Source organism: Pipistrellus kuhlii, unplaced genomic scaffold (assembly GCF_014108245.1).
Source record: "Pipistrellus kuhlii isolate mPipKuh1 unplaced genomic scaffold, mPipKuh1.p scaffold_m20_p_2, whole genome shotgun sequence".
In the NCBI taxonomy this organism is placed as follows: domain Eukaryota; kingdom Metazoa; phylum Chordata; class Mammalia; order Chiroptera; family Vespertilionidae; genus Pipistrellus; species Pipistrellus kuhlii.
Genome location: NW_023425515.1, coordinates 96,873,821 through 96,896,476, shown reverse-complemented (window position 1 = coordinate 96,896,476; position 22,656 = coordinate 96,873,821). Strand labels below are relative to the sequence as shown.

Genomic DNA, 22,656 nt, shown 5'->3' with positions numbered 1-22,656 from the left:
CACACCTGCCAACGCTGCAGTAAGAGGTGTCCAACCTCAATGCTGGCTCCCAGTAGTGACTGCAGGCCAGAGAGACCTCTTGCGTTGCGCCTCCCCACTCAACCAGTTCCCACACTCAGGACAGCACACCTGGACGCAATACTTGAAGAACCCCTGGGCACCAGGGCCCAGTCATTGCTCCAGCACCCCACAAACCAGCACTACATCCTCCAGCACCCCATATAACAGGATCCAGCTCACCAGGACACTATGAATCCGATCTCTGCACCCAAAACTAATGCTTCAGGAACCCTGTGCATATGGACCCAGCATGCCCAGTTGCTGCACCCCCAGACCTGGCACTTCAGGGACCCTGCTATCCAGTGCTTGAATGCCATGCTGGCACCCTGCATGCTAGCACCCTGAATACCAGGACCCAGCTAGACACACTATTATTCCAGGTGCCTGTATCCTGCACTTCAGGACCACGCTGGTGTCACACACCAGAAGAAATGTGCACATGACCCCCAGTGACTCTCAAGCAACTGCATTGGAAAACTGAGGAGCCAGAATCATAGGGGAAAGGAATTCAACTCAGGGCAGAGACAAAGGCATGAGACGTAAGGAATACCCAGACTCTGGGCTAAGAAGTCATGGACAATTGGAATTCTAGGGGCTTCAAATTCTCAGTGATCAAGCAGGTACCCAGGGCGAGAAAGTGACAGCAACTCACATTACATAAAAACAAATACAAAGCAACAGAAAAGGGGGAGAGAAAGAAATAATACCCAAAGGAAAGAAAATGAGGAGTCACCAGAAGAGGAAATAAATGAAACAGAGGCAAGCAATTTGTCAAAGAATTCAGAATAATGGTTATTCAAATGTTCAAAAGGCTGGAAGAGAAATTCACCAACATGTGTTAGAATAAAGAAGAAATGAAATATGACAGACCTACAATAAATAACACAATTGAAGGTTTCAACTGAAAGATAGAAAAAGCTGACAGTTAAAAGACAAGGAGAGAAACACCCAAGAAGAGAAGGAACTGGGGGGGGGGCGGAGAGGAAAAAAAACTTAAAAAGCAGGAGGAGAGTCTAAGGGAGCCATGGAACAATACAAAATGAAACAACATCTGCATAATAGGGTTTCCAGAGGAGAGGAAGCTGAACAAGAACAGAAAACCCATGGTAGACCCACTCTAGTACACTGGGCTCAGTACTACAGCAGACAGCTCCAGGGCACCTCTGTAAGCAGCCACTGGCCATGCATATCCAACCAACAGTACACATCCCCAAAAGAGAAACTGGGACTTCTCCCTCCAGAGGGCAGGGGGCACAACCACAATTTCTCTGATCCAGTGTGTGAGCCTCACATGTGCACATCCCTTGCTTCTCTGTGAGCTGCCACAGGGTGTGTGCCTCTCCAACCAAAGATGCACAGCTCTCTCAGCAGGATCCATAAAATTCTCCTCCTAGATGCCTACCTCTGGACAGTTGGTGAGTTAATGAGGACTTATCTCCTTGAACAAAGTCACATTGTTTCATCCACAATCTCTAAGATTCTCACACCCAGCAGCTGGATCCTGAACACCCTCATGATACAGAGAGGGGAATCATTCAACCAGAGTCCCAATGCCTCAACCACGGACTACAAGACATTCCCCTCCCCCACAGCCAGAGCTCCAGGACCCTCATATTGAGTTTCAGAGTGATGTTATTCCAGAAAGAATCACACCACACAGGTCAAAGTTATAGTACCTGAGCCTAAGGCCCTGAGACCCCATGTCCCAAGCTGTGAACTCTGGGAACCCACAGTTAGCACATACCAGTGACACCTCAGACAACCTGTTCCCCAAGAGCCAGAACCACAATCACATCCAAAATAGTTCACACAATAAAGCCAGGGGCGAGTCACATTGCCAACCTGTGATGAGATTTCACTCATGAATAAGAAACTGACATTCAAGATCCAAGTACATCAAGAGAACCCAAATAACTTAAGTAGGGAGCTTGGATAGATCATCAAACCCAGGAGAACCAAGAGACTTCACTAGTAGCACCACCCCCAAAAGAATTTGGGTAACAAAGCAGTTGAATCTAAGACACAGAAACAATTAAAATGTTACAGCAAAAATGGAGGTTAAAAAAAATCCCCCAAAGGAAAGAAAAAGAGGAATCACCAGCAAAAAAAAAAAAAAAAAAAAAAAAAAAAAAAAAAAAAAAAATTAAATTAAATTAAATCAGGCAAGTAACATGTCACAGAAAGAATTCAGAGTAATTGTTATAAGGATGCTCAAATGGTTGGGTGACAAATACACACAACTCAATGAAAATTACAAGGAGCTGAATGAGATTATCACCAACATCAAAAGAAACCAAAAGAAAATGAAGAATGACATAGCTGAAATAAAGAACACAATGGAAGGATTAAACAGTAGACTAGAAGACGATGAGGACTACATCAGTGAATTAGAAGACAAGGTAGGAAAAAAAAAACACACAAACACAGCAGCAAATGAAAAGGAAACTTGAAAAGCAGGAGGAGAGCTTAAGAGAGCTTTGGGACAACACAAAACAACATCTGTATAATAGCGGTGCCAGACAGAGAGGAAGTGGAGCAAGGAAGAGAAAACCTATTTGAAGAAATAATGACAGAAAACTTCTCTGATGTTGACAAAAATAAAAAATAAAAAAATAAATAGAACAAAACAAAACAGAAAACACATAAGTCCAAGGAGCACATAGAGTTCCGAACAAGATGGACCCAAAAGAACAGTACAAAGTCATATCATAATTAAATTGGCAAACATCAACAATAAAGTAAGAATCTTAAAGGCTGATAGAAAGAAAGTTACCTACAAGGGTTCTCTCATTAGAATATCAACTGATTTATCAAAAGAACCAGGCCAGAAGGGAATGAAATGAAATCTAAAAACTCATGCAAACCAAGAGACTGAATCCATAAATAGTACCCAGCAAAGAAAGCATTTAAAAGTGAAAGTGGAGAGAAGGCAAGATGGTGACCAGCCGGAAGGTAGGGAAGGAGAGTGTGTGAGAGAGTGAGGGAACAATAGAGGTGTGTGTGGACATGTGTGTGTGTGTGTGTGTGTGTGTGTGTGTGTGTGACTGAAATAGGGACAGTTAGAACCTGAAGATCTTCCAGGCAGTTGCCAATCTGGGCAGTGTTAGATGGCAAAACCCATTGGCCACCTCAAACACTCCAGGGAGGATACCAGAGGCACATAGACCATGCCATCTTGCAAAACAGAACTGCTGAGACTAGAATCCTAGTATCACCACCAGCCAGTCTGGTCTTGGAAGCAAACCAGGACACCACAGTCATTTTGGTAGAAGACCTGCCACCACAGCTTCAGACCCAGGGACACCAAGACTCAGGCAACTGGCCACAGATTTCTGTGAGTCACAAAGCCAATTCCTCTCCCCTGCCATGCTCATGACAGCAACATAGAAACTACCAGATCCCAACCACACAATAAGGCTTTCTGCACATACAAAACAGTGGAGACTCTGTCTGACTTCGAGCCTTGGTGTCAGACATGGGAATTGTGTTTCCCATGACTCTTCTTCATGCCCAGGCAGGGAGACTGAGTAAAATTTGAGCCTAGCTACTATCCCTAGGGAGTTAGTTTATGTGACCAGATCCTGCACCCACACAGGGCAGGGAGACAGCACTGAACTTGAGCCAGACTTGTGAAATTGGGGAATTTGTTTCCTGTGACTTGTCTCTACACCCAGGCAGGGGGACTAAGTAGAATTTAAGCCAAGCGGCTATCCCTAAGGAGGTATTTTCTGCGACCAGATTCCAAGCCCACACAGGGCAGAAGACAAAGCTGAACTTGAGCCGGGACTTATGAACTCGAGGAATTTGTTTTCTGTGACTCATCTCTGCGCCCAGACAGGGAGACAGTGCTGAATTTGAGCTTTGGGGTGCAAACCAGGGAGTTTGTTCCCCACAACCAGACCCTGTGCCCACACAGGAAGGCAATGCTGAATTTGAGCCTGGGTAAATGGACACAGGGAGTTTTTTTTTTCACAGTGCACACCTGCATGACCAGAACCTACACCCACACTAAGTGGCAGTGCCATCTGACTTTGATTCAGGGCAAGCACACACAGAAGGCTGTTTATAGCAGGGCAGAATTGGACTACCTACCAACACAGTGCAACTGAGCAACCTAGTCTCCTGGGCAGATCAGGGACCCTGAATCTCCACACAAGAGGTAGTATTGACCACCAGTGACTAGACTCCATTCCCCATAAGGTGCCCCTGAGATCTCTTATTCCCAGTACATTTACACTAAGAGCCAGTAACTCCAATTCTTGATGCATGTGCACACAGGTACCTTATTCTCAGTGTGAGGTCTCACCAAGAAACAAAGGCTCTGATATTCGATTCTTGATATGGACTCAGGGAGCCTCTGACTCCTGACACACAATAGGAGACTTTTATTTTTGGCACACACCAGTGGGTTCCGTGTTTCAATGTGGCACAAGAAGTGTCCCTGATTCTAGGTACACACATGAGGCCGCACTAAGCGCCAGTGACTCTGGCCAGGGTAAGTGTGGCTCTTACCAGCACATAGCAACTGCACATCTTGGTATCAGAGCTCTTTAGTGACACTTGTAGGGTGCAAAACTCCCACTTTACACAGTCCAGGTCCCCACAATTTGATACCTGAACCTTCTGGTGATAGTCAGAATGGGGAGAAAACAAAGCAATCCCCAGAGGAAAGAAAAGGAGGAATCGCCAAGTAAGGAAATAAGTGAAATGGAAGAATGCAACAAGACAGAAAAAGAATTCAGAGTAATGGTCATACAGTTCATATACTGGATAGATGAGAAAATCAACAACCTATGCAAATATCAGAAAGAAATGGAAAATAATATAGCTAAAATAAAAAACACCATGGAAGACATCAACAGTAGACTAGAAGAAGCAGAGGACCAAATCAGCGAGTTAGAAGATCAGTTACAGAAACAAGCTCAATCTGAATAATAACTAGAGAAAAAAATTAAAAATCAGGAGAGCTGAAGGAAGCTTTGGGACAATGCAAAACGAAATAACATACATATAATAGAGCTGCCAGAAGGACAAGAAGATCAGCAAGGATTAGAAAATCTATTTGAAGAAATAATGACAGAGAACTTCCCAGATATGAGGAAGAAAAATAGTTACTTAAGTACAAAGAGTCCCAAGCAAGATGAATCGCAAAAAACCCACACCATGACATGCCACAATTACAATGGCAAATGTTTTAGACAAAAAGAGACTCTTAAAGACTGCAAAAGACAGAGAGTTACCTACAAAGGATCCCCAATCATATTATCAAAAGATTTCTCAATGAAAACAAATCAAACTAGAAGGGAATGGAAGGAGATATAGAAGTGATGCAAAGCAAGGAACTCAATCCAAGAATACTCTATCCAGCAAGAATATCAATCAAAATTGAAGGGGAAAGCAGAAGCTTCACAGACAAAAAAAGTACAGGGAATTTATCACTACCAAACCAGCAAATCAAAAAATGCTAAAGGGAATGCTGTAAAAAGAAGAAATAAAAAAGTAATAAAGAACACACCACAAAAAATAAAAATGGCTTCAAATAAGTATCTTTCAATAATAACTTTAAATGTAAGCAGACTAAATGCTCCAATCAAAAGACATCAAGTTGTTGAATGTATGAAAAACATGACCCAAAATATTTGCTGTCTACAAGAGACCCACCTCAGAACAAGGGACTCACACAGACTGAAATTGAAGAGATGGAAAAATATCTTTCAGGCAAATGTAAATGAAAAAAAGGCTGGGGTAACAATATTTATATCTGAAAACATATACCTCAAAGTGAAGGCCATAACAATAGATAAGGAAGGCCACATCATAATACTAAAGGATGGATACAACATGAGGATATAACCCTTATAAACATATATGCACCCAATGCAGGAGCACCCAAATACATAAAAAAATCTGCAAGATATTAAGAGAGAGATAGACAACAACACAATCAGAATCAGGGACTTTAACACGCCACTAACATCACTGGATAAATCATGTAGACAAAAAATCCACAAAGAAACAGCAATTAGATGATATGGACTTAAGTGACATCTTCAGAACCTTTCACCCCAAAGCTGCAAGGATTAGCAAAGTGACTGCAAAATACTGGGTCATTAGCAAAGTCTCGCCAGATTCAAGAAGATTGAAATCATATCAAGGATCTTCTCAGACCACAATGGCATAATATAAGAAATAAACTACAATAAAAACAATCCAAAACACTGAAAAACCTTAAAGCTGAATATCATGTTATTAAATATTGATAGGGTTACCAATGAGATCAAAGCAGAAATTAAAAACATGTGGAAAGTAATGACAATAAAAACACAATAATCCAAAACCTATGGGGCACAAGGAAAGCAGTCCTGAGAGGGAAGTTTATAGTTCTACAGGCCTACCTCAAAAAAAAAATGGTAGTAAATTATGTAATGCTACAACTCAATGAATTAGAAAGAAGAAAAGCCCAGAATGAGCAGAACAAAGGAGATAATAAATATTAGAGCAGAAATAAATGACATAGAGACAAAAAAAAAAATACAAAAGATCAATGAAACCAAGAGCTGGTTGTTTGAAAGAATAAACAAGATTGATGGACCTCTACCCAGGATCACCAAGACCAACTAGACAACCTGGAGTAAATAAACATATTCCTGGAAAAATACAACCTTCCAAAACTTGAACAGAAGGAATCTAAAAATCTCAATAGGCTGATAACTATGTAAGAAATTGAAGAAGTCACAAAAAGTTTCCAGCAAACAAAAGCCTAGGCCCAGACAGCTTCACACAAGAGTTATACCAAACATTCAAGGAAGAACTAAAACTTATCCTCCTCAGACTATTCAAAAAATTAAAGAGAAGGGAACATTTTCAAGCTCTGTCTAAATAAAGACACCACAATGAAAGAAAATTACAGGCCAATATCCCTAATGAACATACATGCTAAAAACCTCAACAAAATTCTAGAAAATTGGATCCAGCAGTACATCAGAAAGATCATATACCATGACCAAGTAAAATTTATATCAAGAATGCAAGGTTGGTACAATATCCACAAATCAATAAACATGATACATTACATAAACAAATAGAGGAAGAAAAATCACATAGTCATATCAATTAATGCAGAAAAAGCATTTGACAAAATCCAACACCCATTTTTGATAAAAACTCTCAGCAAGGTGGGAATAGAAGGATCATACCTCAACATAATAAAAGCCATATATGATAAATCTACAGCCAACATCATAATCAATGGGCAAAAACTAAAATCATTTTCCCTAAGAACAGAAACAAGACAGGGATTCTAACTTTCACCACTCCTGTTCGAAAGACTACTGGAAGTGTTAGCCATTGTAAAAGACAAGAAGAAGAAATGAAAGGCATTCAAATTGGAAAAGAAGAAGTAAAGCTGTCCTTATTTGCAGATGACATGATATTGTACATAAAAAAAAACCCGTAAGACTCCATAAAAAATTATTAATCTTAATAAATAAATTTGGCAATGTAGTAGGATGCAAAATTAACACCAAGAAATATATGGAATTTCTTTACACCAATAGTGAAGTTACAGAAAGAAAGACTAAAAAATCAATCCCATTTACAAAAAAAAAAAAAAAAATTAAGATACCTAGGAATAAAATTAGCTAAAGAGATAAAAGATCTATATGTGGAAAACTATAGGACACTGAAAAAAAGAGATAGAGGGAGATGTAAACAAATAAAAGAACATACTATGTTCATGGATTGGTAGAATCAACATCATCAAAATGTCTATACTACCAATAGCAATCTATAAATTCAATGCACTCCCCATTAAAAAACCAACAGCATATTTCACAGACCTAGAAAGAACTCTCCAAAAATTAATCTGAAATAAAAATACCCCAAATAGCCACAACAATCCTGAGAGAGAAGAACAAAATAGGTGGGGTCTCAATTCCAGACATCAAGCTGTGTTACAAAGCCACTGTTCTCAAAACAGAGTGATATTGGCACAAGAACAGACATATAGATCAATAGAATAGAATGAATAATCCAGATATCAATCCAAACCACTATGCTTAATTGATATTTGACAAATGATGCATGAACGTACAATGGAGTCAAGACATGGAGTCTTCAATAAATGGTGTTGGGAAAATTAGACAGATACATGCAAAAAACTGAAAACTATCACCAACTTACACCATACACAGAAATAAACTCAAAATTGCCGAAGCTGGTTTGGCTCAGTGGTAGAGCATCGGTCTGTGGACTGAAAGGTCCCAGGTTTGATTCCGGTCAAGGGCATGTACATTGGTTGCGGGCACATCCCTGGTAGGGCAGCTAGCTGATGTTTCTCTCTCATCCATGTTTCTAGCTCTCTATCTCTCTCCCTTCCTCTCTGTTAAAAATCAATAAAATATATTTTAAAAAATAAAAAAAATAAACTCAAAATAGATACAGGAGTTAAACATAATATAGGAAACCATAAAATACTAGAGGAATCCACAGCAGCAAAATCTCAAACATGTCAAAAGAACTTCTTTACTGATACTGCCCCTAGGGCAATGGAACCTAAATAGAAAATAAACAAATGGGACTACATCAAAATTAAAAGCTTTTTCGCTGTAAAAGAAACCATCAACAAAACAATAAGAAAGCCACTGTATGTGAGAACATATTTCCAAATGTTATCACTGATAAAGGTTTAATTTCCAACATCTACAGACAGCTTATACAACTTATTATAATAAAAGGAAGATAAATTATCCAAGAAAAAAAATGGGCAATGGACCTAAATAGAATCTATTTGAAAGAAAACAGAAGGAAGGCCAAGAGACCCATGACAACATGTTCAAAGTTACTAATTATCTGAGAGATGTTAATGAAAATGACAATGTGGTACCATCTTACACCCGTCAGAATGGCTATCATCAACAAATCAACAAAAGACAAGTGTTGTTGAGAATGTGAAGAAAAATGAACCCCCGTGCACTGCTGGTGGGAATGCAGATTGGTACAGCCACTGTAGAGAACAGTATGGAGTTTTCTCAAAAAACTAAAAATGGAACTCTAATTTGACCCAGTGATCCCATTCCTAGAAATATATCCCAAGAAACTAGAAACATGAATCAGAAAAGATATATGCACCCCTATGTTCATAGCAGCTCAATTCACCATAGCTAAGATTTGGAAACAGCCTAAGTGCCCATCAGCAGATGGGTGGATTAAAAAACTGTGGTATATCTACACAATGGCATACTATGCTGTGGTAAAAAAAAGGAGTTCCTACCATTTGCAACAACATGAATGGAGATGGAGAGCATTATGCTAAGCAAAATAAGCCAGGAAGAGAAAGATAAATATCACATGATCTCAGTCATTTGTAGAATATAATGAACTTTATAGACTGATGAAAATGAACAGATCCAGAGACTGAGAAACATTGATCAGAACCTCAAACCTCAGGGAAGGAGGGGTTTGATGGGAGAAAGGGATAGAGATGAACCAACAGACTTTGTACATGCAATGAGCCTAATCAATGGACACAGACAACAGGGGGTGGGGCACAAATTGGGGATGGAGGGTAAGTGGACATATAAAAAAGCATAATCATAATCATAATAAAAATTAAAAAATAAATTGTATGGTAACCAAAACCTTAAGGATGCCTGAGAACATCTTTCTTGCCATCCAACAGTCATCAGATGTATGGTAATATTACTTGGGGCAAATGGTATTTTGGACTTATGTTCCTGACCCTTCATAGGTAAGAATCCTTATGTGATCTGATCCCCCTCCTAATGTAATCATCAATAATACCAAATATCTTGGTCATCCAGGAGAACCATGGGTGGGGCAAGGAAGTATAATTACACAGGGGTCTCCACACAACTTCTGTTTTGTATGACACAAAATCAAAACATTGCTCCTTTGTATGTAAAATCAAAGAGAGGTTTTTGGCCAGACCAGCAGATGCAGCAGCTGGAGCAGCTGCAGCCTGCGCCCTCTCCAGCCCGCCCACCCTCCGCAGCCCTCCACCCACTCTGGGGGTCTCTTTCCCCCTTCCTCTTCCACCCCCACTTCCTCCTTCACCTGCCCGCGGGGGGGCCCCCCCTCGCCTTCCCGCCCACTCCCCTTTTCCCCTCAGTCGCCTTGCACCTGCAGTTCTTGGCTTTCACCTTCCCTCCCCCACCCCACCAGTGACCAAAGACTTTACCACTCAAAGTCCAGCTTCCCCGAATACTGCTCAACATGGAGACAGGTGTGATTGAAGGCGGATTAAACGTCTCTCTCCATCCAGCTACTTATGCATGGAAAGGAAGTTGGCAGTATCATCGGAAAAAAAGGAGAATCAGTTAAGAAGATGCACGAGGAGAGTGGTGCACATATCGCAGAAGGGAATTGTCCTGAGAGAATTATCACTTTAGCTGGACACACTAATACCATCTTCAAAGCCTTTGCTATGATCATTGACAAACTGGAAGAGGACATCAGCAGCTCTATGACCAATAACACAGCTGCGAGTACCCCCAGTCACCCTGCGGCTGGTAGTCCCTGCTAGTCAATGTGGCTCTCTCATTGGAAAAGATGGTTGCAAGATCAAGGAAATAAGAGAGAATACAGGAGCTCAAGTCCAGGTGGCAGGGGATATGCTCCCCAACTCAACTGAGCGGGCCATCACTATTGCTGGCATCCCACAATCCATCATTGAGTGTGTGAAACAGATCTGCATGGTCATGTTGGAGACTCTCTCCCAGTCCCCCCCGAAGGGCGTTACCATCCAGTACCGGCCCAAGCCATCAAGTTTGCAGGTGGTCAGGACAGGTACAGCACAGGCAGCGACAGTGCGAGCTTTCCCCACACCACCCCGTCCATATGCCTCAACCCTGACCCGGAGGGACCACCTCTAGAGGCCTATACCATTCAAGGACAGTATGCCATTCCACAGCCAGATTTGACCAAGCTGCAACAGTTGGCAATGCAACATTCTCATTTTCCCATGACGCATGGCAACACTGGATTCAGTGGCATTGAATCCAGCTCTCCAGAGGTGAAAGATTATTGGGCAGGTTTGGATGCATATGCTCAGACTACTTCTCATGAACTCACCATTCCAAATGATTTGATTGGCTGCATAATCGGGTGTCAAGGCACCAAATCAATGAGATCTGTCAGATGTCTGGGGCGCAGATCAAAATTGCAAACCCAGTGGAAGGATCTACTGATAGGCAGGTTAGCATCACTGGATCTGCTGTCAGCATCAGCCTGGCTCAATATCTAATCAATGTCAGGCTTTCTTCAGAGACAGGTGGCATGGGGAGCAGCTAAAACAATGGAGATTCATCCATAATTTTCAAAAAAATTAAAAGATGGACTGGAGCTTTTTCTTTGTGAATAGAAAAAATAATAATAAAATCAAAGAGAGGGTTTTGGCTTGTGTGGACACCAAAGAAAGGACTATCACTACTTGCTCCTGGGAAAGGTGTAGAAAATGTAATAAGATCTTGTCTATACAAAAAGAAATTGGCATCCAATTTGAAATGAAATTGCCATGGCCTAGAGAGCAAAGAATATCCTTATATGATATTATTCTACAATGTCATTATAATTTTTCCCAGATTTGTGTTACCCCCAGTATATATAATAGTATCTCGTACCCTTGGGTGTCAATAAAAAAATCATCTTTTTGTTTTTTGGAGACAAAGGTAACACATCTCTAGATATTTTAAAATTACAACAGCATAATGTACAATTATCCCAAACAAACATACAAACTACTTTTTTGAATGTCTGGCAGCAATTTAAAAAGGACATGAAGGGATTTAATCTCTTCCATTATGTAGAGGGCCCCCTGGGAAGGCACTTGAGCATTCTACATTGACTCCTCTTTCTCTATTGGCCAAGAGGGACCCTCTTCTCACAATCCAATTGTCCACAGCTGTTGCCTAAGCTTTCTGTTCATGCCTAAGTTGAAGCCTCTTGATGGCTGGTACCATGGATCTGTCGCTAGTCCAGTGGGATGAGCTAGGCCATTCTTGGACAAGAAACCTGGGTTTCACAAGATATGTGATGAGTGCTAGGGCCCTGCCAGCAGGTGAGGGGATCCCAAGGCAGATGCTGGGCATGGAGGCTATGGGACATAGGCTACCAAGGAGACAAAACTGAACCTCACATCACCCTGCTTGGCCCCGGAGGATGGCTGGTTATCCAGAGATGGGTAAGATTCCTCAGGGAAGGAACAACCTAAGACAGGCACAGTCACAGAGGGGCCATCAGGAGAGAACTTGGGGGTCAACAGAAGTGGGGCACAGACTTTCACTCCCCCAACTTTGCAGGGGCCTGAACCCTAACCCCTGCTGAGGGAGGTCTTCTGCCCCCATGCCTGCTTAGCTTCACATGCCCAACTAAAATTGGGACCCAGGTAACAGACAGAGACTTGGCCGACAGCAGCTGCCCTCTCACTGCAAGAAAACTTGTTTGAGTTGTCTTGTACCCATGATGTGCAGAACTGGGGTTTTTTATATCTATTTTTTTTTTCATTGAACTTCTTTTATTTATTTATTTATTTTTAATAAATCTTTATTGTTCATATTATTACAAATGTTCCTCATTTTTTCCCCGCCCTCCATTGCTCCCCTCCACCAGGTTCCCACCCCACCCTCTGCCCTTTCCCCACCCCCCATTGTCCTCATCCATAGGTGCACAGTTTATGTTTAGTCTCTTCCCACACCCCCCACTCCCCTTTTCCACGAGAATCATCAGTTCACTCCCAGATCTTAGCTATTGCAAATTGCAAGGCTATGAACGTAGGGGTTTATACATTCTTTCTGATTGGTGTTTAAGGTTTCTTAGGATATATTCTTATAAGTGGAATCAATGGGTCAAATGGGAGTTCCACTTTTAAGATTTTTGAGGAAACTCCATACTGTTTTCCACCATGGATGGTGGACAAATGGTGGTAATGCAGATCCAACCCTCTCAGGTTTGGTCCTGGGAAACCTGCAGCAACACTGACTGACTGTTATTATGGCTATAGCTGCTGACTGCTAGTATGGCAAGGCATCGTCAGCATCTTTCATCTCTGGACTGTTTCTCTTCTGTCTTCATGGCTGGAGCACTCCTGTCAATTCCTCTCTGTTGCAGGAATCCATATGGTCTCGGAGTAGTTTTCTGAAAACATACAAACATATTCTCAACCAAAAGTTAATAAAGGAATCTTTTCTATAAATTTGACTTGCAATCCTTTTTTCATTTTTTGCCCAATTGATTTTCCTTTGGCTTGTTTTGACACCATGTATGTTTTACCTGGGTGTCTTGCTGTTAGGATTACAAATGGAAGTTAATTTTCTAAAGTAAAAATTTTCTAGATGTAATTTACTTAGTTTTATATTATTAGCACATATAATACACACACATTTTTTTTCTTGTTGGTAGTCAGATTGCTATGGAAAGCACTAAGTACAGACTACAAAGAGTGTTGTTGATTTCTGAAGTTATCATGTGCTACCTTGCAATTTCTTACACTGTATTGTTTATATTACTTTAAAACTTTACTTATATTTTGGATTTATAAAATGAAGCAAAGGTTATGACTTGTATATATTTATATCTCTGCAACTACATTGGACCTGTGCACCTAGTAGGCATTGAAAGTTAGTGTTGATTTGAAGTTTGAAATAACCCAAAATTGGTGGAAAAAATAAGCAAAAGAAAATAAAGTTGACAAGTAACAGGTTTATTTCATCCATCACCCTGAGAATCCTTCAAAGGATCAAGACTGGTGTTATAACATTTTCATTCCAGAATATGTACTCTTTTAGTTCATGGTCCAAAATTCCATTTTTTTTTCCAACCTTAGGAGTACTCCAACCTATTAAACTGTTCAAAATTAAACTCAACTGGCTTACATCTTCTAAGTAACAGAATAATTATTTCTATTGGGCCTTTAGTGTTATCATCAAACCTCTAACAATTTTCAGAAATATTTTGGATTCAGATTCTAAACACCTTAAAGAACAAATGCCAAACTCAAGTTATTTTTTTGCATTCACATATTTACTGCCTTGCTCCATTTTCTCTTCCTTATTAAAACCTAAGTAATAAATTTCAATATTCATGGAATACAGAAATTCTACCTTCTCCTCCAAAGTGTATGCATTGGTGAAAAGCGACAGATTAGACTTCCCTGCTATCTCCAGGATGCCACTTTCAGGCAAATATGTTCTCCCATGCAGTGGGCTTTCTTTTTATTTTGTTAATAGTTTATTTTGCTGTGAAGAAGATTTTTATTGTGAAGTAGTCCCATTTGTTTATTTTCTCTTTAGTCTCCATTGCCCTAGGAACTATGTCAGTAAAGATATTGTTATAACAAACATCTGATATTTTGCTGCCTATAAGATCTTCTAAGAATTTTTATGGTTTCCCAACTTACATTTAAGTCCTTTAATCATTTTGAGTTTGTTTTTGTGTATGGTGTAAGTTGGTGATCTACTTTCTTTCTTTTTTTTTTTTTTTTGCAAATATCTGACCAAATTTTCCAGCAATATTTATTGAAGAGACTGTCTTCGCTCCACTGTATGCTCTTGCCTCCTTTGGAAAATATTAGTTGAGCATAATGGATCAATTTCTGGGCTCTCTGTTCTGTTCCATTGATCTATATGCCTGTTCTTGTGCCAGAATGCGTCAGTTTTCCAAACAGTGACTTTGTAATATGGCTTGGTATGTGGTATTATGATCCCTCCAACTTGGTTCTTCTTTTTCAGGATTGTGTGGCTATTCAGGATCTTTTTTTATTCCAGGAGAATTTTTGCATAGTTTGTTCTAGGTCTTTGAACTATGTCATTGGTATTTTAATGGGGATTACATAGAATCTATAGATTGCTTTGGGTAGTATGGACATTTTAATGATGTAGATTCTATCAATCCAGCAACATGGTATGTTCTTCTATTTGCTTACATCTTCCTCTAAATCTTTTTTCAAGCTTTCAGAGTACAGATCTTTCACCTCCTTACTTAAGTTTATTCCTGGGTATCTTCATTTTTTTTGGTGCAATGGTAAATGGGATTTTGTTGTTGTTGTTGTTTTCTTTCTGTGAGGTCATTATTGGTATATAAAAAAGCAATAAATTTCTGGGTGTTAATTTTCTATCCAGTTACATTGTCAAATTCACTTATTAAGTCTAGAACGTTTTTTAATGAAGTCTTTGGGTTTTTTTATGTACAGTAACATGTCCTCTGGGAATAATGACAATTTTACTTCTTCAACTCCAATTTGGATATCTTTTATTTCTTCTTCCTGTTTGATCACTATGGCTAGTACTTTCAGTACTACATTGAACAGGAGTGGTGAAAGTGGGCATCCCTGTCTTGTTCCTGTTCTTAGGGAAAATGAACTTAGGTTTTCCCCACTGAGTATGATGCTGGCTGTAGGTTTGTCATATAAGGCTTTTATTATGTTAAGGTCTGATTCCTCTATTCCTACTTTTCTGAGAATCTTTATCAAAAAAAGTGTATTGGATTTTGTCAAATTTTTTTTTCAGCATTGATTGGTATAATTATGTGATTTTTGTCTCTCACATTGTTTATGTGATGCTTTACATTTATTGCTTTGTGGATATTGTACCATCTTTGCATACCCATAATAAATCCCATTTGGTCATGGTGTATGATATTTCAAATGTAATTCTGGATCCGATTTGCTAGAATTTTGTTGAGGATTTTAGCATCTATGTTCAAGGATATTGACTTGTAGTTCACTTTCTTTGTGGTGTCTTTATCTGGTATTAGGGTAATGCTGACTTTATAGAAAGAGCTTAGAAGTGTTGCCCTCCTCTTGAATTTTTTGAAATAATCTGAGGATAGGTTTTAGTTCTTTGAATGTTTGGTAAAGTACCCTGTGAAACCTTATGGTTCAGAACTTTTGTTTGCTGGAAGATTTTGATTACTACTTTAGTTTCTTCTGTAGTTATTGGCCTATTCAGGTTTTTTTATTCTTCCTGATTGAGTTTTGGGAGCTTGTTTATTCTAAAAATATGTCCATTTCCTCCAGGTTGTACAGTTTGTTGGAATAAAATTTTTCATAGCATTTTTTCATAATCCTTGTATTTCTGTGGAGTCAGTTGTTATTTTACCTCTTTCATTTCTGATTTTGATTATACGGGTCCTCTATCCTTGCTTCTTGTGAACCTGGATAGAAGTTCATCAAGCTTGTTGATCTTTCAAACAATCATCTCTTGGTTTTATTGATCTTTTGTAACTTATTTTATTTTATTTTGCTCCATGTCATTTATTTCTGCTCTGATCATTATTATTTTCTTACTTCTGCTTGCTCTGGGCTTTTGTTTGTTTGTTTTAGTTTTCTTTCTTTTTTCTTTTTCTTTTTTAACCATTTAAAGTATTACAAATAGTAGTACATATATGGGCTTTTCTTGTTGATCTCTTTCTAATTCTAAGTTGTAGGGTTAGATAATTTATTACTATTTTTTCTTGTATTTTGAGGTAGGCCTGTAAAGTTATGAACTTTCCTTTCAAGACTGCTTTCATTGTGTCCCATAGATTTTTGGATTATTGTGTTTTTATTGTCATTGTTACAAGGATGCTTTTTGTTTCCTCTTTTATCACTTTGGTAACCCAATCATTGTTTAATAGCATGTTTGTTTGTTTTCATTGTTTTTATTGTAGTTGATTTCTAATTTTCTGGCATTGTGGTCTGAGAATATGCCTGATATGATTTCTGTCTTCTTGAATTTGAAGAGACTTTGCCTGTGTCCCAATACGTGGTCTATCTTTGAAAATGACTTCTGTGTACTTGAGAAGAATGTATATTCTGTGGCTTTGCTGATTTTTTGTTTAAAGGATTTTATCTAGTGGTGTCAATAGGGTATTAAAGTCCCCTAATATGACTATATTGCTGTTCATTTCTCCCTTGATATCTTCCATAAGTTTTTTTTTTTTTTTTAATGTATTTGTGTGCTCCTGTATTGGGTGCATATATGTTTACCAGAGTTCTATCCTCTTGTGTCGATCCCTTTAGTATTATGATGTGGCCTTCCTTATTTCTTAATAAGACCTCCACTTTGACATTTAACTTGTCAGATATAAATGTTGCTACCTCACCTTTTTTTTTTCATTTCCATTCTCCTGAAACATATATATATATTTTTCATTTCTTCACTATCAGTCTGTGTGAGTCCTTTATTCTGAGATGGTTCTCTTGTAGACAGTGGAGATTTGGGTTGTCTCCTTATCCATTCAGCTACCCTATGTCTTTTGATTGGACCATTTAGTACATTTACATTTAAGGTTATTAATGATAGGTACTTTTTTGCTATCATTTTTATTCTTTATGTCTGTGTTTCTTCTTTCCTCCTATTTCTTCTTTTAACATAAGTCCCTTTAGCATTTCTTGCATTGCTGGTTTGGTGATAATAAACTTCTTTAAACCTTTTTTTGGCTGTGAAACACTTGATTTCACTTTTCATTTTGAATGATAACCTTTCTAGGTATAGTATTCTTGGATTCAGTCCCTTGCTTTGCATCATTTTGTATATTTAATTTTATTCCCTTCTGGTCTGATGTGTTTCGGTTGAAAAATCAGTTGATAGTCTAATGGGAGATCCCTTGTAGGTAACTTTATGTCTCTCTCTAGCATACTTTAAGATTCTTACTTTGTCATTGGTGTTTCCCAAAATAATTATGAGATGTCTTGTTGTCAGTCTTCTTGAATTCATCTTATTTGGGACTCTGAGCTTCTTGGACTTGTGTGAGTTTTTACTTCACACAATATTGGGGCAGTTTTCTGTCATTATTTTTTCAAACAAGATGTCAATTACTTGCTCACTTTCCTCTCCTTCTGGCAACCCTATTTTGAAGATGTTGTTTTCATTCATTTTGTCCCAATGCTCCCTTCTCCTGTTTTTTGTTTGTTTGTTTGTTTGTTTGTTTTCCAGTTGCTGCTCTGCTTGGGTGTTTTTTCCTACCTTGTTTTCTAGTTCACTGATGTGGTCCTCCACTTCTTTTAATTTACTGTTGATGCTTTCTGTTGTGTTCTATATTGTAGTGATGTCATTCTTTATTTCTTCTTGATTCTTCTTTATGTCTTCTTGGTTCTTACACATGTTTTTGAATTTATATTCCATTCTTTTCAGTGTCCTTATTGGCATTGCTCTGAATTCTTTCTCTAACAAATTACTTGCTTCCATTTCGTTAACTTTTTTTTCCGGTAATTACTCCCTTTCTTTGTATAAGGGTTGTTTCTTTGTCCTCCCATTTTTGCTCCTATCAGGATGCCTTGTTATGTGACTCACTCTCTACCACATCAACCAAAAGGCACAAAATACATCTCAACCAGACAGAACACAGAGAGAACAAAATATGAGTCTATTTACAACACAGATAACCCCAAATTAAGGTGACCTCCAGAGAAAAGAAAATTAGGGAAGAGAAAAGAGTGCAAAAATAATATTGAGAAAAGGAAAAAAAAAAAAAAAGGTAAGAGAGAAAAGAAAAAGGAGAAAAAATAAGGGGGGAAAAATATATGTATATAGGGAGAAAACTCCACAAAACCAACAACTAAAGTAAAAAATACAAACAACAAACACCCAGACAAGAGGAGGGGAGCTGAATCTGTAGAGGCAGAGCTTATTTCCAGAAGATAAGGTAAATAAATTGAATGAATGGGAGAATGGTTATAATTCAATATAGAGGAGGTAGAAAGAGAATGAGTGTGTAAGAAGAAAAGTAAAAAAACAAAATACTCAATAAAAATATTTCCCTTTTATCTTTCTATGTATTTATCTATTTTGGAAAAGAATAGGGTAGGGCACAGATAGGCTTTAAATTGGTGAGTGAAATTAATTAAGCTATTAATAGAAGAAGAGAACAAGCAAGGAAAGTAAAAACAGAAACATAAGATAAAAATCAAAACAAAAACAAACTAACTAACAAACAACAACAATAAGAAAAATATTGACTCATGAAGAAAGAGAAATGAGTGCATGGACTTAGAACAGGGGAAAGGAAATTAGATATATGAATAAGCCAACAGAGATTACTAAAATAGTAATGTGTCAATAGAGCAGATAAAGAAGATCAATTTTCATCAAGGAGTAAAAAGAAAGGGGAGAAAAAAACTAAAGCAAGAACAGGAGAAGAGAAGGAATTAAAAAGGGGAAAGTGAGGAAGAAGGTGTTGGCATAAAGGAAAAAATGAGATAGAGTAAAATAATGATGATGATGATGATGAAGATAATAATAATAATATACAAATAGAATGTAGAACACTAATTAAAAAAGAATAATAATCTATATAAAAGCTAAGTGACAATCGAACTGACCAATTGGCTGGTAGTTATGATCCACACTGACCACCAGAGGGCAGACACTCAATACAGGAGCTTCTGAGTGACAGCAACTTTGCAGAATGCTGTTTTGAACTCCAGGACCCCTTGGGGGATGTTGGACTGCTGGCCTTGGCCAAATCCCCACAGGCCAGACCAAGGGATTCTAGCAGTGGTCCTCCAGTAGTAATGATAATAATAAAATAAATAAATAAAAATAATAAATATATATCCTAAATAATAAAAATGTAGTATGCAAATTGTCCCATTGTCTGGGAATTCAACCAGTGGGAGGAGCTGGCTGAGGAAGGGATGGTGCCCCTGGCTGGCAGCCAACCACTACTAGGGACCCTACCAGTGCACAAATTTCATGCACTGGGCCTCTAGTATAAAATAAAGAAAAAAAAATAAAGTTTTAGTTTCTTAAGTAAAAGATTTTAAAAAGTGAAATAGTGAAGTTCATTTGCTTCAGTTGAATAGTTAATGTCCTAAGTGAGCTGGTCTAAGACCCCTCTCCACTATTCTGTATGCCACATCTCAGATTGCTGTTTGATAGTCAGCACCATGTTGAAGCTCCCAATGATCTACCACTCCTCTGTGTCAGATGCCACTGCCTTGTTTTAAGCCAACAGAATTAATCAGTCTGCTTTGTTTTTCTGCCCGCTTGCTTTCAGTAGTATTCACACAAGTGTTTATTTCTGACAAAGCCTCTAGGTGGCGGTGTTTCTGTATTAGTTTCTGGGACAAAATGGCCCCTCAACCCAGTCCTTGAGGGCTCCCTAGGGGAATTTTGAATATTAGTTTCCCTGCCGAGATCAAGACTGGGTAAAGCTGTGCTGCTAGGAGGGCCCTGGTCTCCAAAAGAGAAATCTGTTCACAGTTGAAGGGAAAGGACTTTCCCAGAGATAGCTTATGGGGAACCTTATTTTGTTCCCTAGCTTCCACAAAACCATCTTTCCCTGCACTGCAGCCCAGGTGAGTGTTTGTAATTGAAAGATCCTGGGTTAAAGCAAGGAAATTATAAAGATAGGGCAACCACAAAGCTGGCGACTCTCTCCTCCAGGCACTGCCCAGCCAGTGCAGAGTTTTAGGCTGCTTTTCTGCACACAGCCTCCCCCAGCCATGAGTTTAGATCTAAAGTCCCCCTTTGCCAGAAGCCCTGTGGACTTCCACAGTCAAATGCTATACATGTCCCCCCATGTATGTGGACTTGGTGCAGTGCAGTCACCCTCTGACACTCTAGTCCCAACTATGCACATTTCTCCCTCAGGCCAGATCTCCATCCCACCAGTATCCTGGCTACTTCTGACATTTTTGTCAACAGATTGTCTCTCCAGCTGTGTTTAATTCACCAATTCTGGGTGGATATTATTCAATTGAGCTGTTTCTTCTATCTGATCCATGAGAAGGCATTGGACCCAATTGCCTATTCAGCCACCATTTTGTCTTCCCCTGAACAAACTTTTTAGGAGCCTGTGGCCAGGGAGACTGGAGTCTTGGTGTTTGTGGGTTCTCAGCCAAGGTAGCTGGTCCCTGGTCAATATGGCTGTAGCATCCCAGGTGGTGTCCAAGGTATCCCTGGGTGAAGGTGAGACTGGGCTCTCAGTCACAGCTGCTTTCCCCTTCAAGATGGCACAGTCTCTGAGGCAGAGCTGGCTGACCCAGGAGAGATTTCAGCTATAGTAGAGGCTGACTGCTAGGGGCACCTGGTCCACCTACATTATATCATCTGTATTGCATGTTTGTATTGCACACTGTCAAGTCTCCTTCCATCACCATGTATCCTATCTAATAAAAGAGTAATATGCAAATTGACTGTATCTACTCTATACCCACAAGCTATGCCCACCAGACAATCAGGAGCAAGAATGCAATTCAACCCAACTGAGATGACTGAGGCCACAGAGTGAGCAAGAGGCTTGGGTTTCCCTGGCAATGGAGGGAGCCAAGCTTCCCTCACACCCTGGCCAGCCAGGCCTCTGCTAAGGACTACAAAGTTTCAGTTATAGAAGATGAATAAATCCCAAATACCAGGGCCTCTGCTTGGGTCACTGGGGGTGTGGCTGGCCTATAAACCACCACAGGTCCCTCGCCCTGGCCACGCCATCCCTCAAGGGAACCCCCACCCTGATCTGGGACACCCTTCAGGGCAAACCAGCTGGCCCCCACCCATGCACCAGGCCCCTATTCTATCTAATAAAAGAATAATATGCAAATTGACCATCACTGCAACATACAAGATGGCTGCCCCCAGGTGAACACAAGATGGTGGCTGCCACAAGATGGCCATCAGAGCAGGGCAGTTGGGAGGGCCCAGGTCTGCAAGGGAGGGCATTTGGGGCAATCAGGCATGCAGGGGAGGGCAGTTAGGGGTGACCAGGCTGTCAGAGGAGGGAAGCTGGGGGCAACTGGGCCTGCAGGGAAGGGCAGTTGAGGAGGACCCATGCTTACAGGGGAGAGGCGTTGGGGGGACCAGGCCTGCAGGGGAAGGCATTTAGGGGTTACCAGGACTGAAGGGGAGGGCAGTTAGGAGTGAGCAGGCCTGCAGGAGAGGGCACTTAGGAGCAAACAGGCTGGTTAGGGGATGATCAGGCTGGCAGAAGCGGTTAGGGGCAATCAGGGAGGTAGGCAGGAGAGCAGTTGCGAGCCAGCAGTCCCGTGAGAGGGATGTCCAACTGCCCATTTAGGCCCAATCCTACTGGCAGTCAGACATCCCTCAAGGGGTCCTAGATGCACTAGGAGTCTAATATATATATCCCAACAATCCCGCAGAACATAATTGTTCCTCACTCGTACATACACACACTCCCCTTTTATTTTCACTGTCACTTACACTCTCTTTTTTTTCACTGTCATTCTGTCTGACACCATCTTGGATCCTCAGTTTTTTAACATTTATTTTTTTATGTCCAACTTCTGCTAAACACTGTGGCAATTATTTTCAAAAATAAGTTTATTCAAATTTCTTAAACTCACTTTAAGGGCATTTGGAAAACTTCTAGTAGATGCCACATTACATGCATGAAGAAATTTAACTTTATATTTTTGTTTTGACTGACTATGTAGCAATTAAACATGAGTGGATTAGTTAAACATACTTTTAAAAAAACACTCCATTTTTGCTGTCCTCATAATATCAGATCATGATAAAGTGAAAAGAACATTGGACAATGAAATAGGAAATATGAGGATTTATTCTGTTATATATAGACTCTATGGCCATGCCCTGTTATCAGGGAACATATATTTACATTGAAGAGCTAACATATGAATGATAC

General features: G+C 39.6%; 1 pseudogene; it reads left to right on the top strand.

Moving 5' to 3' along the window:
* The first annotated feature begins 10,128 nt into the window (after positions 1-10,128).
* On the top strand, positions 10,129-11,391 carry LOC118722610 (annotated as a pseudogene).
* The last annotated feature ends 11,265 nt before the right edge of the window (positions 11,392-22,656 follow it).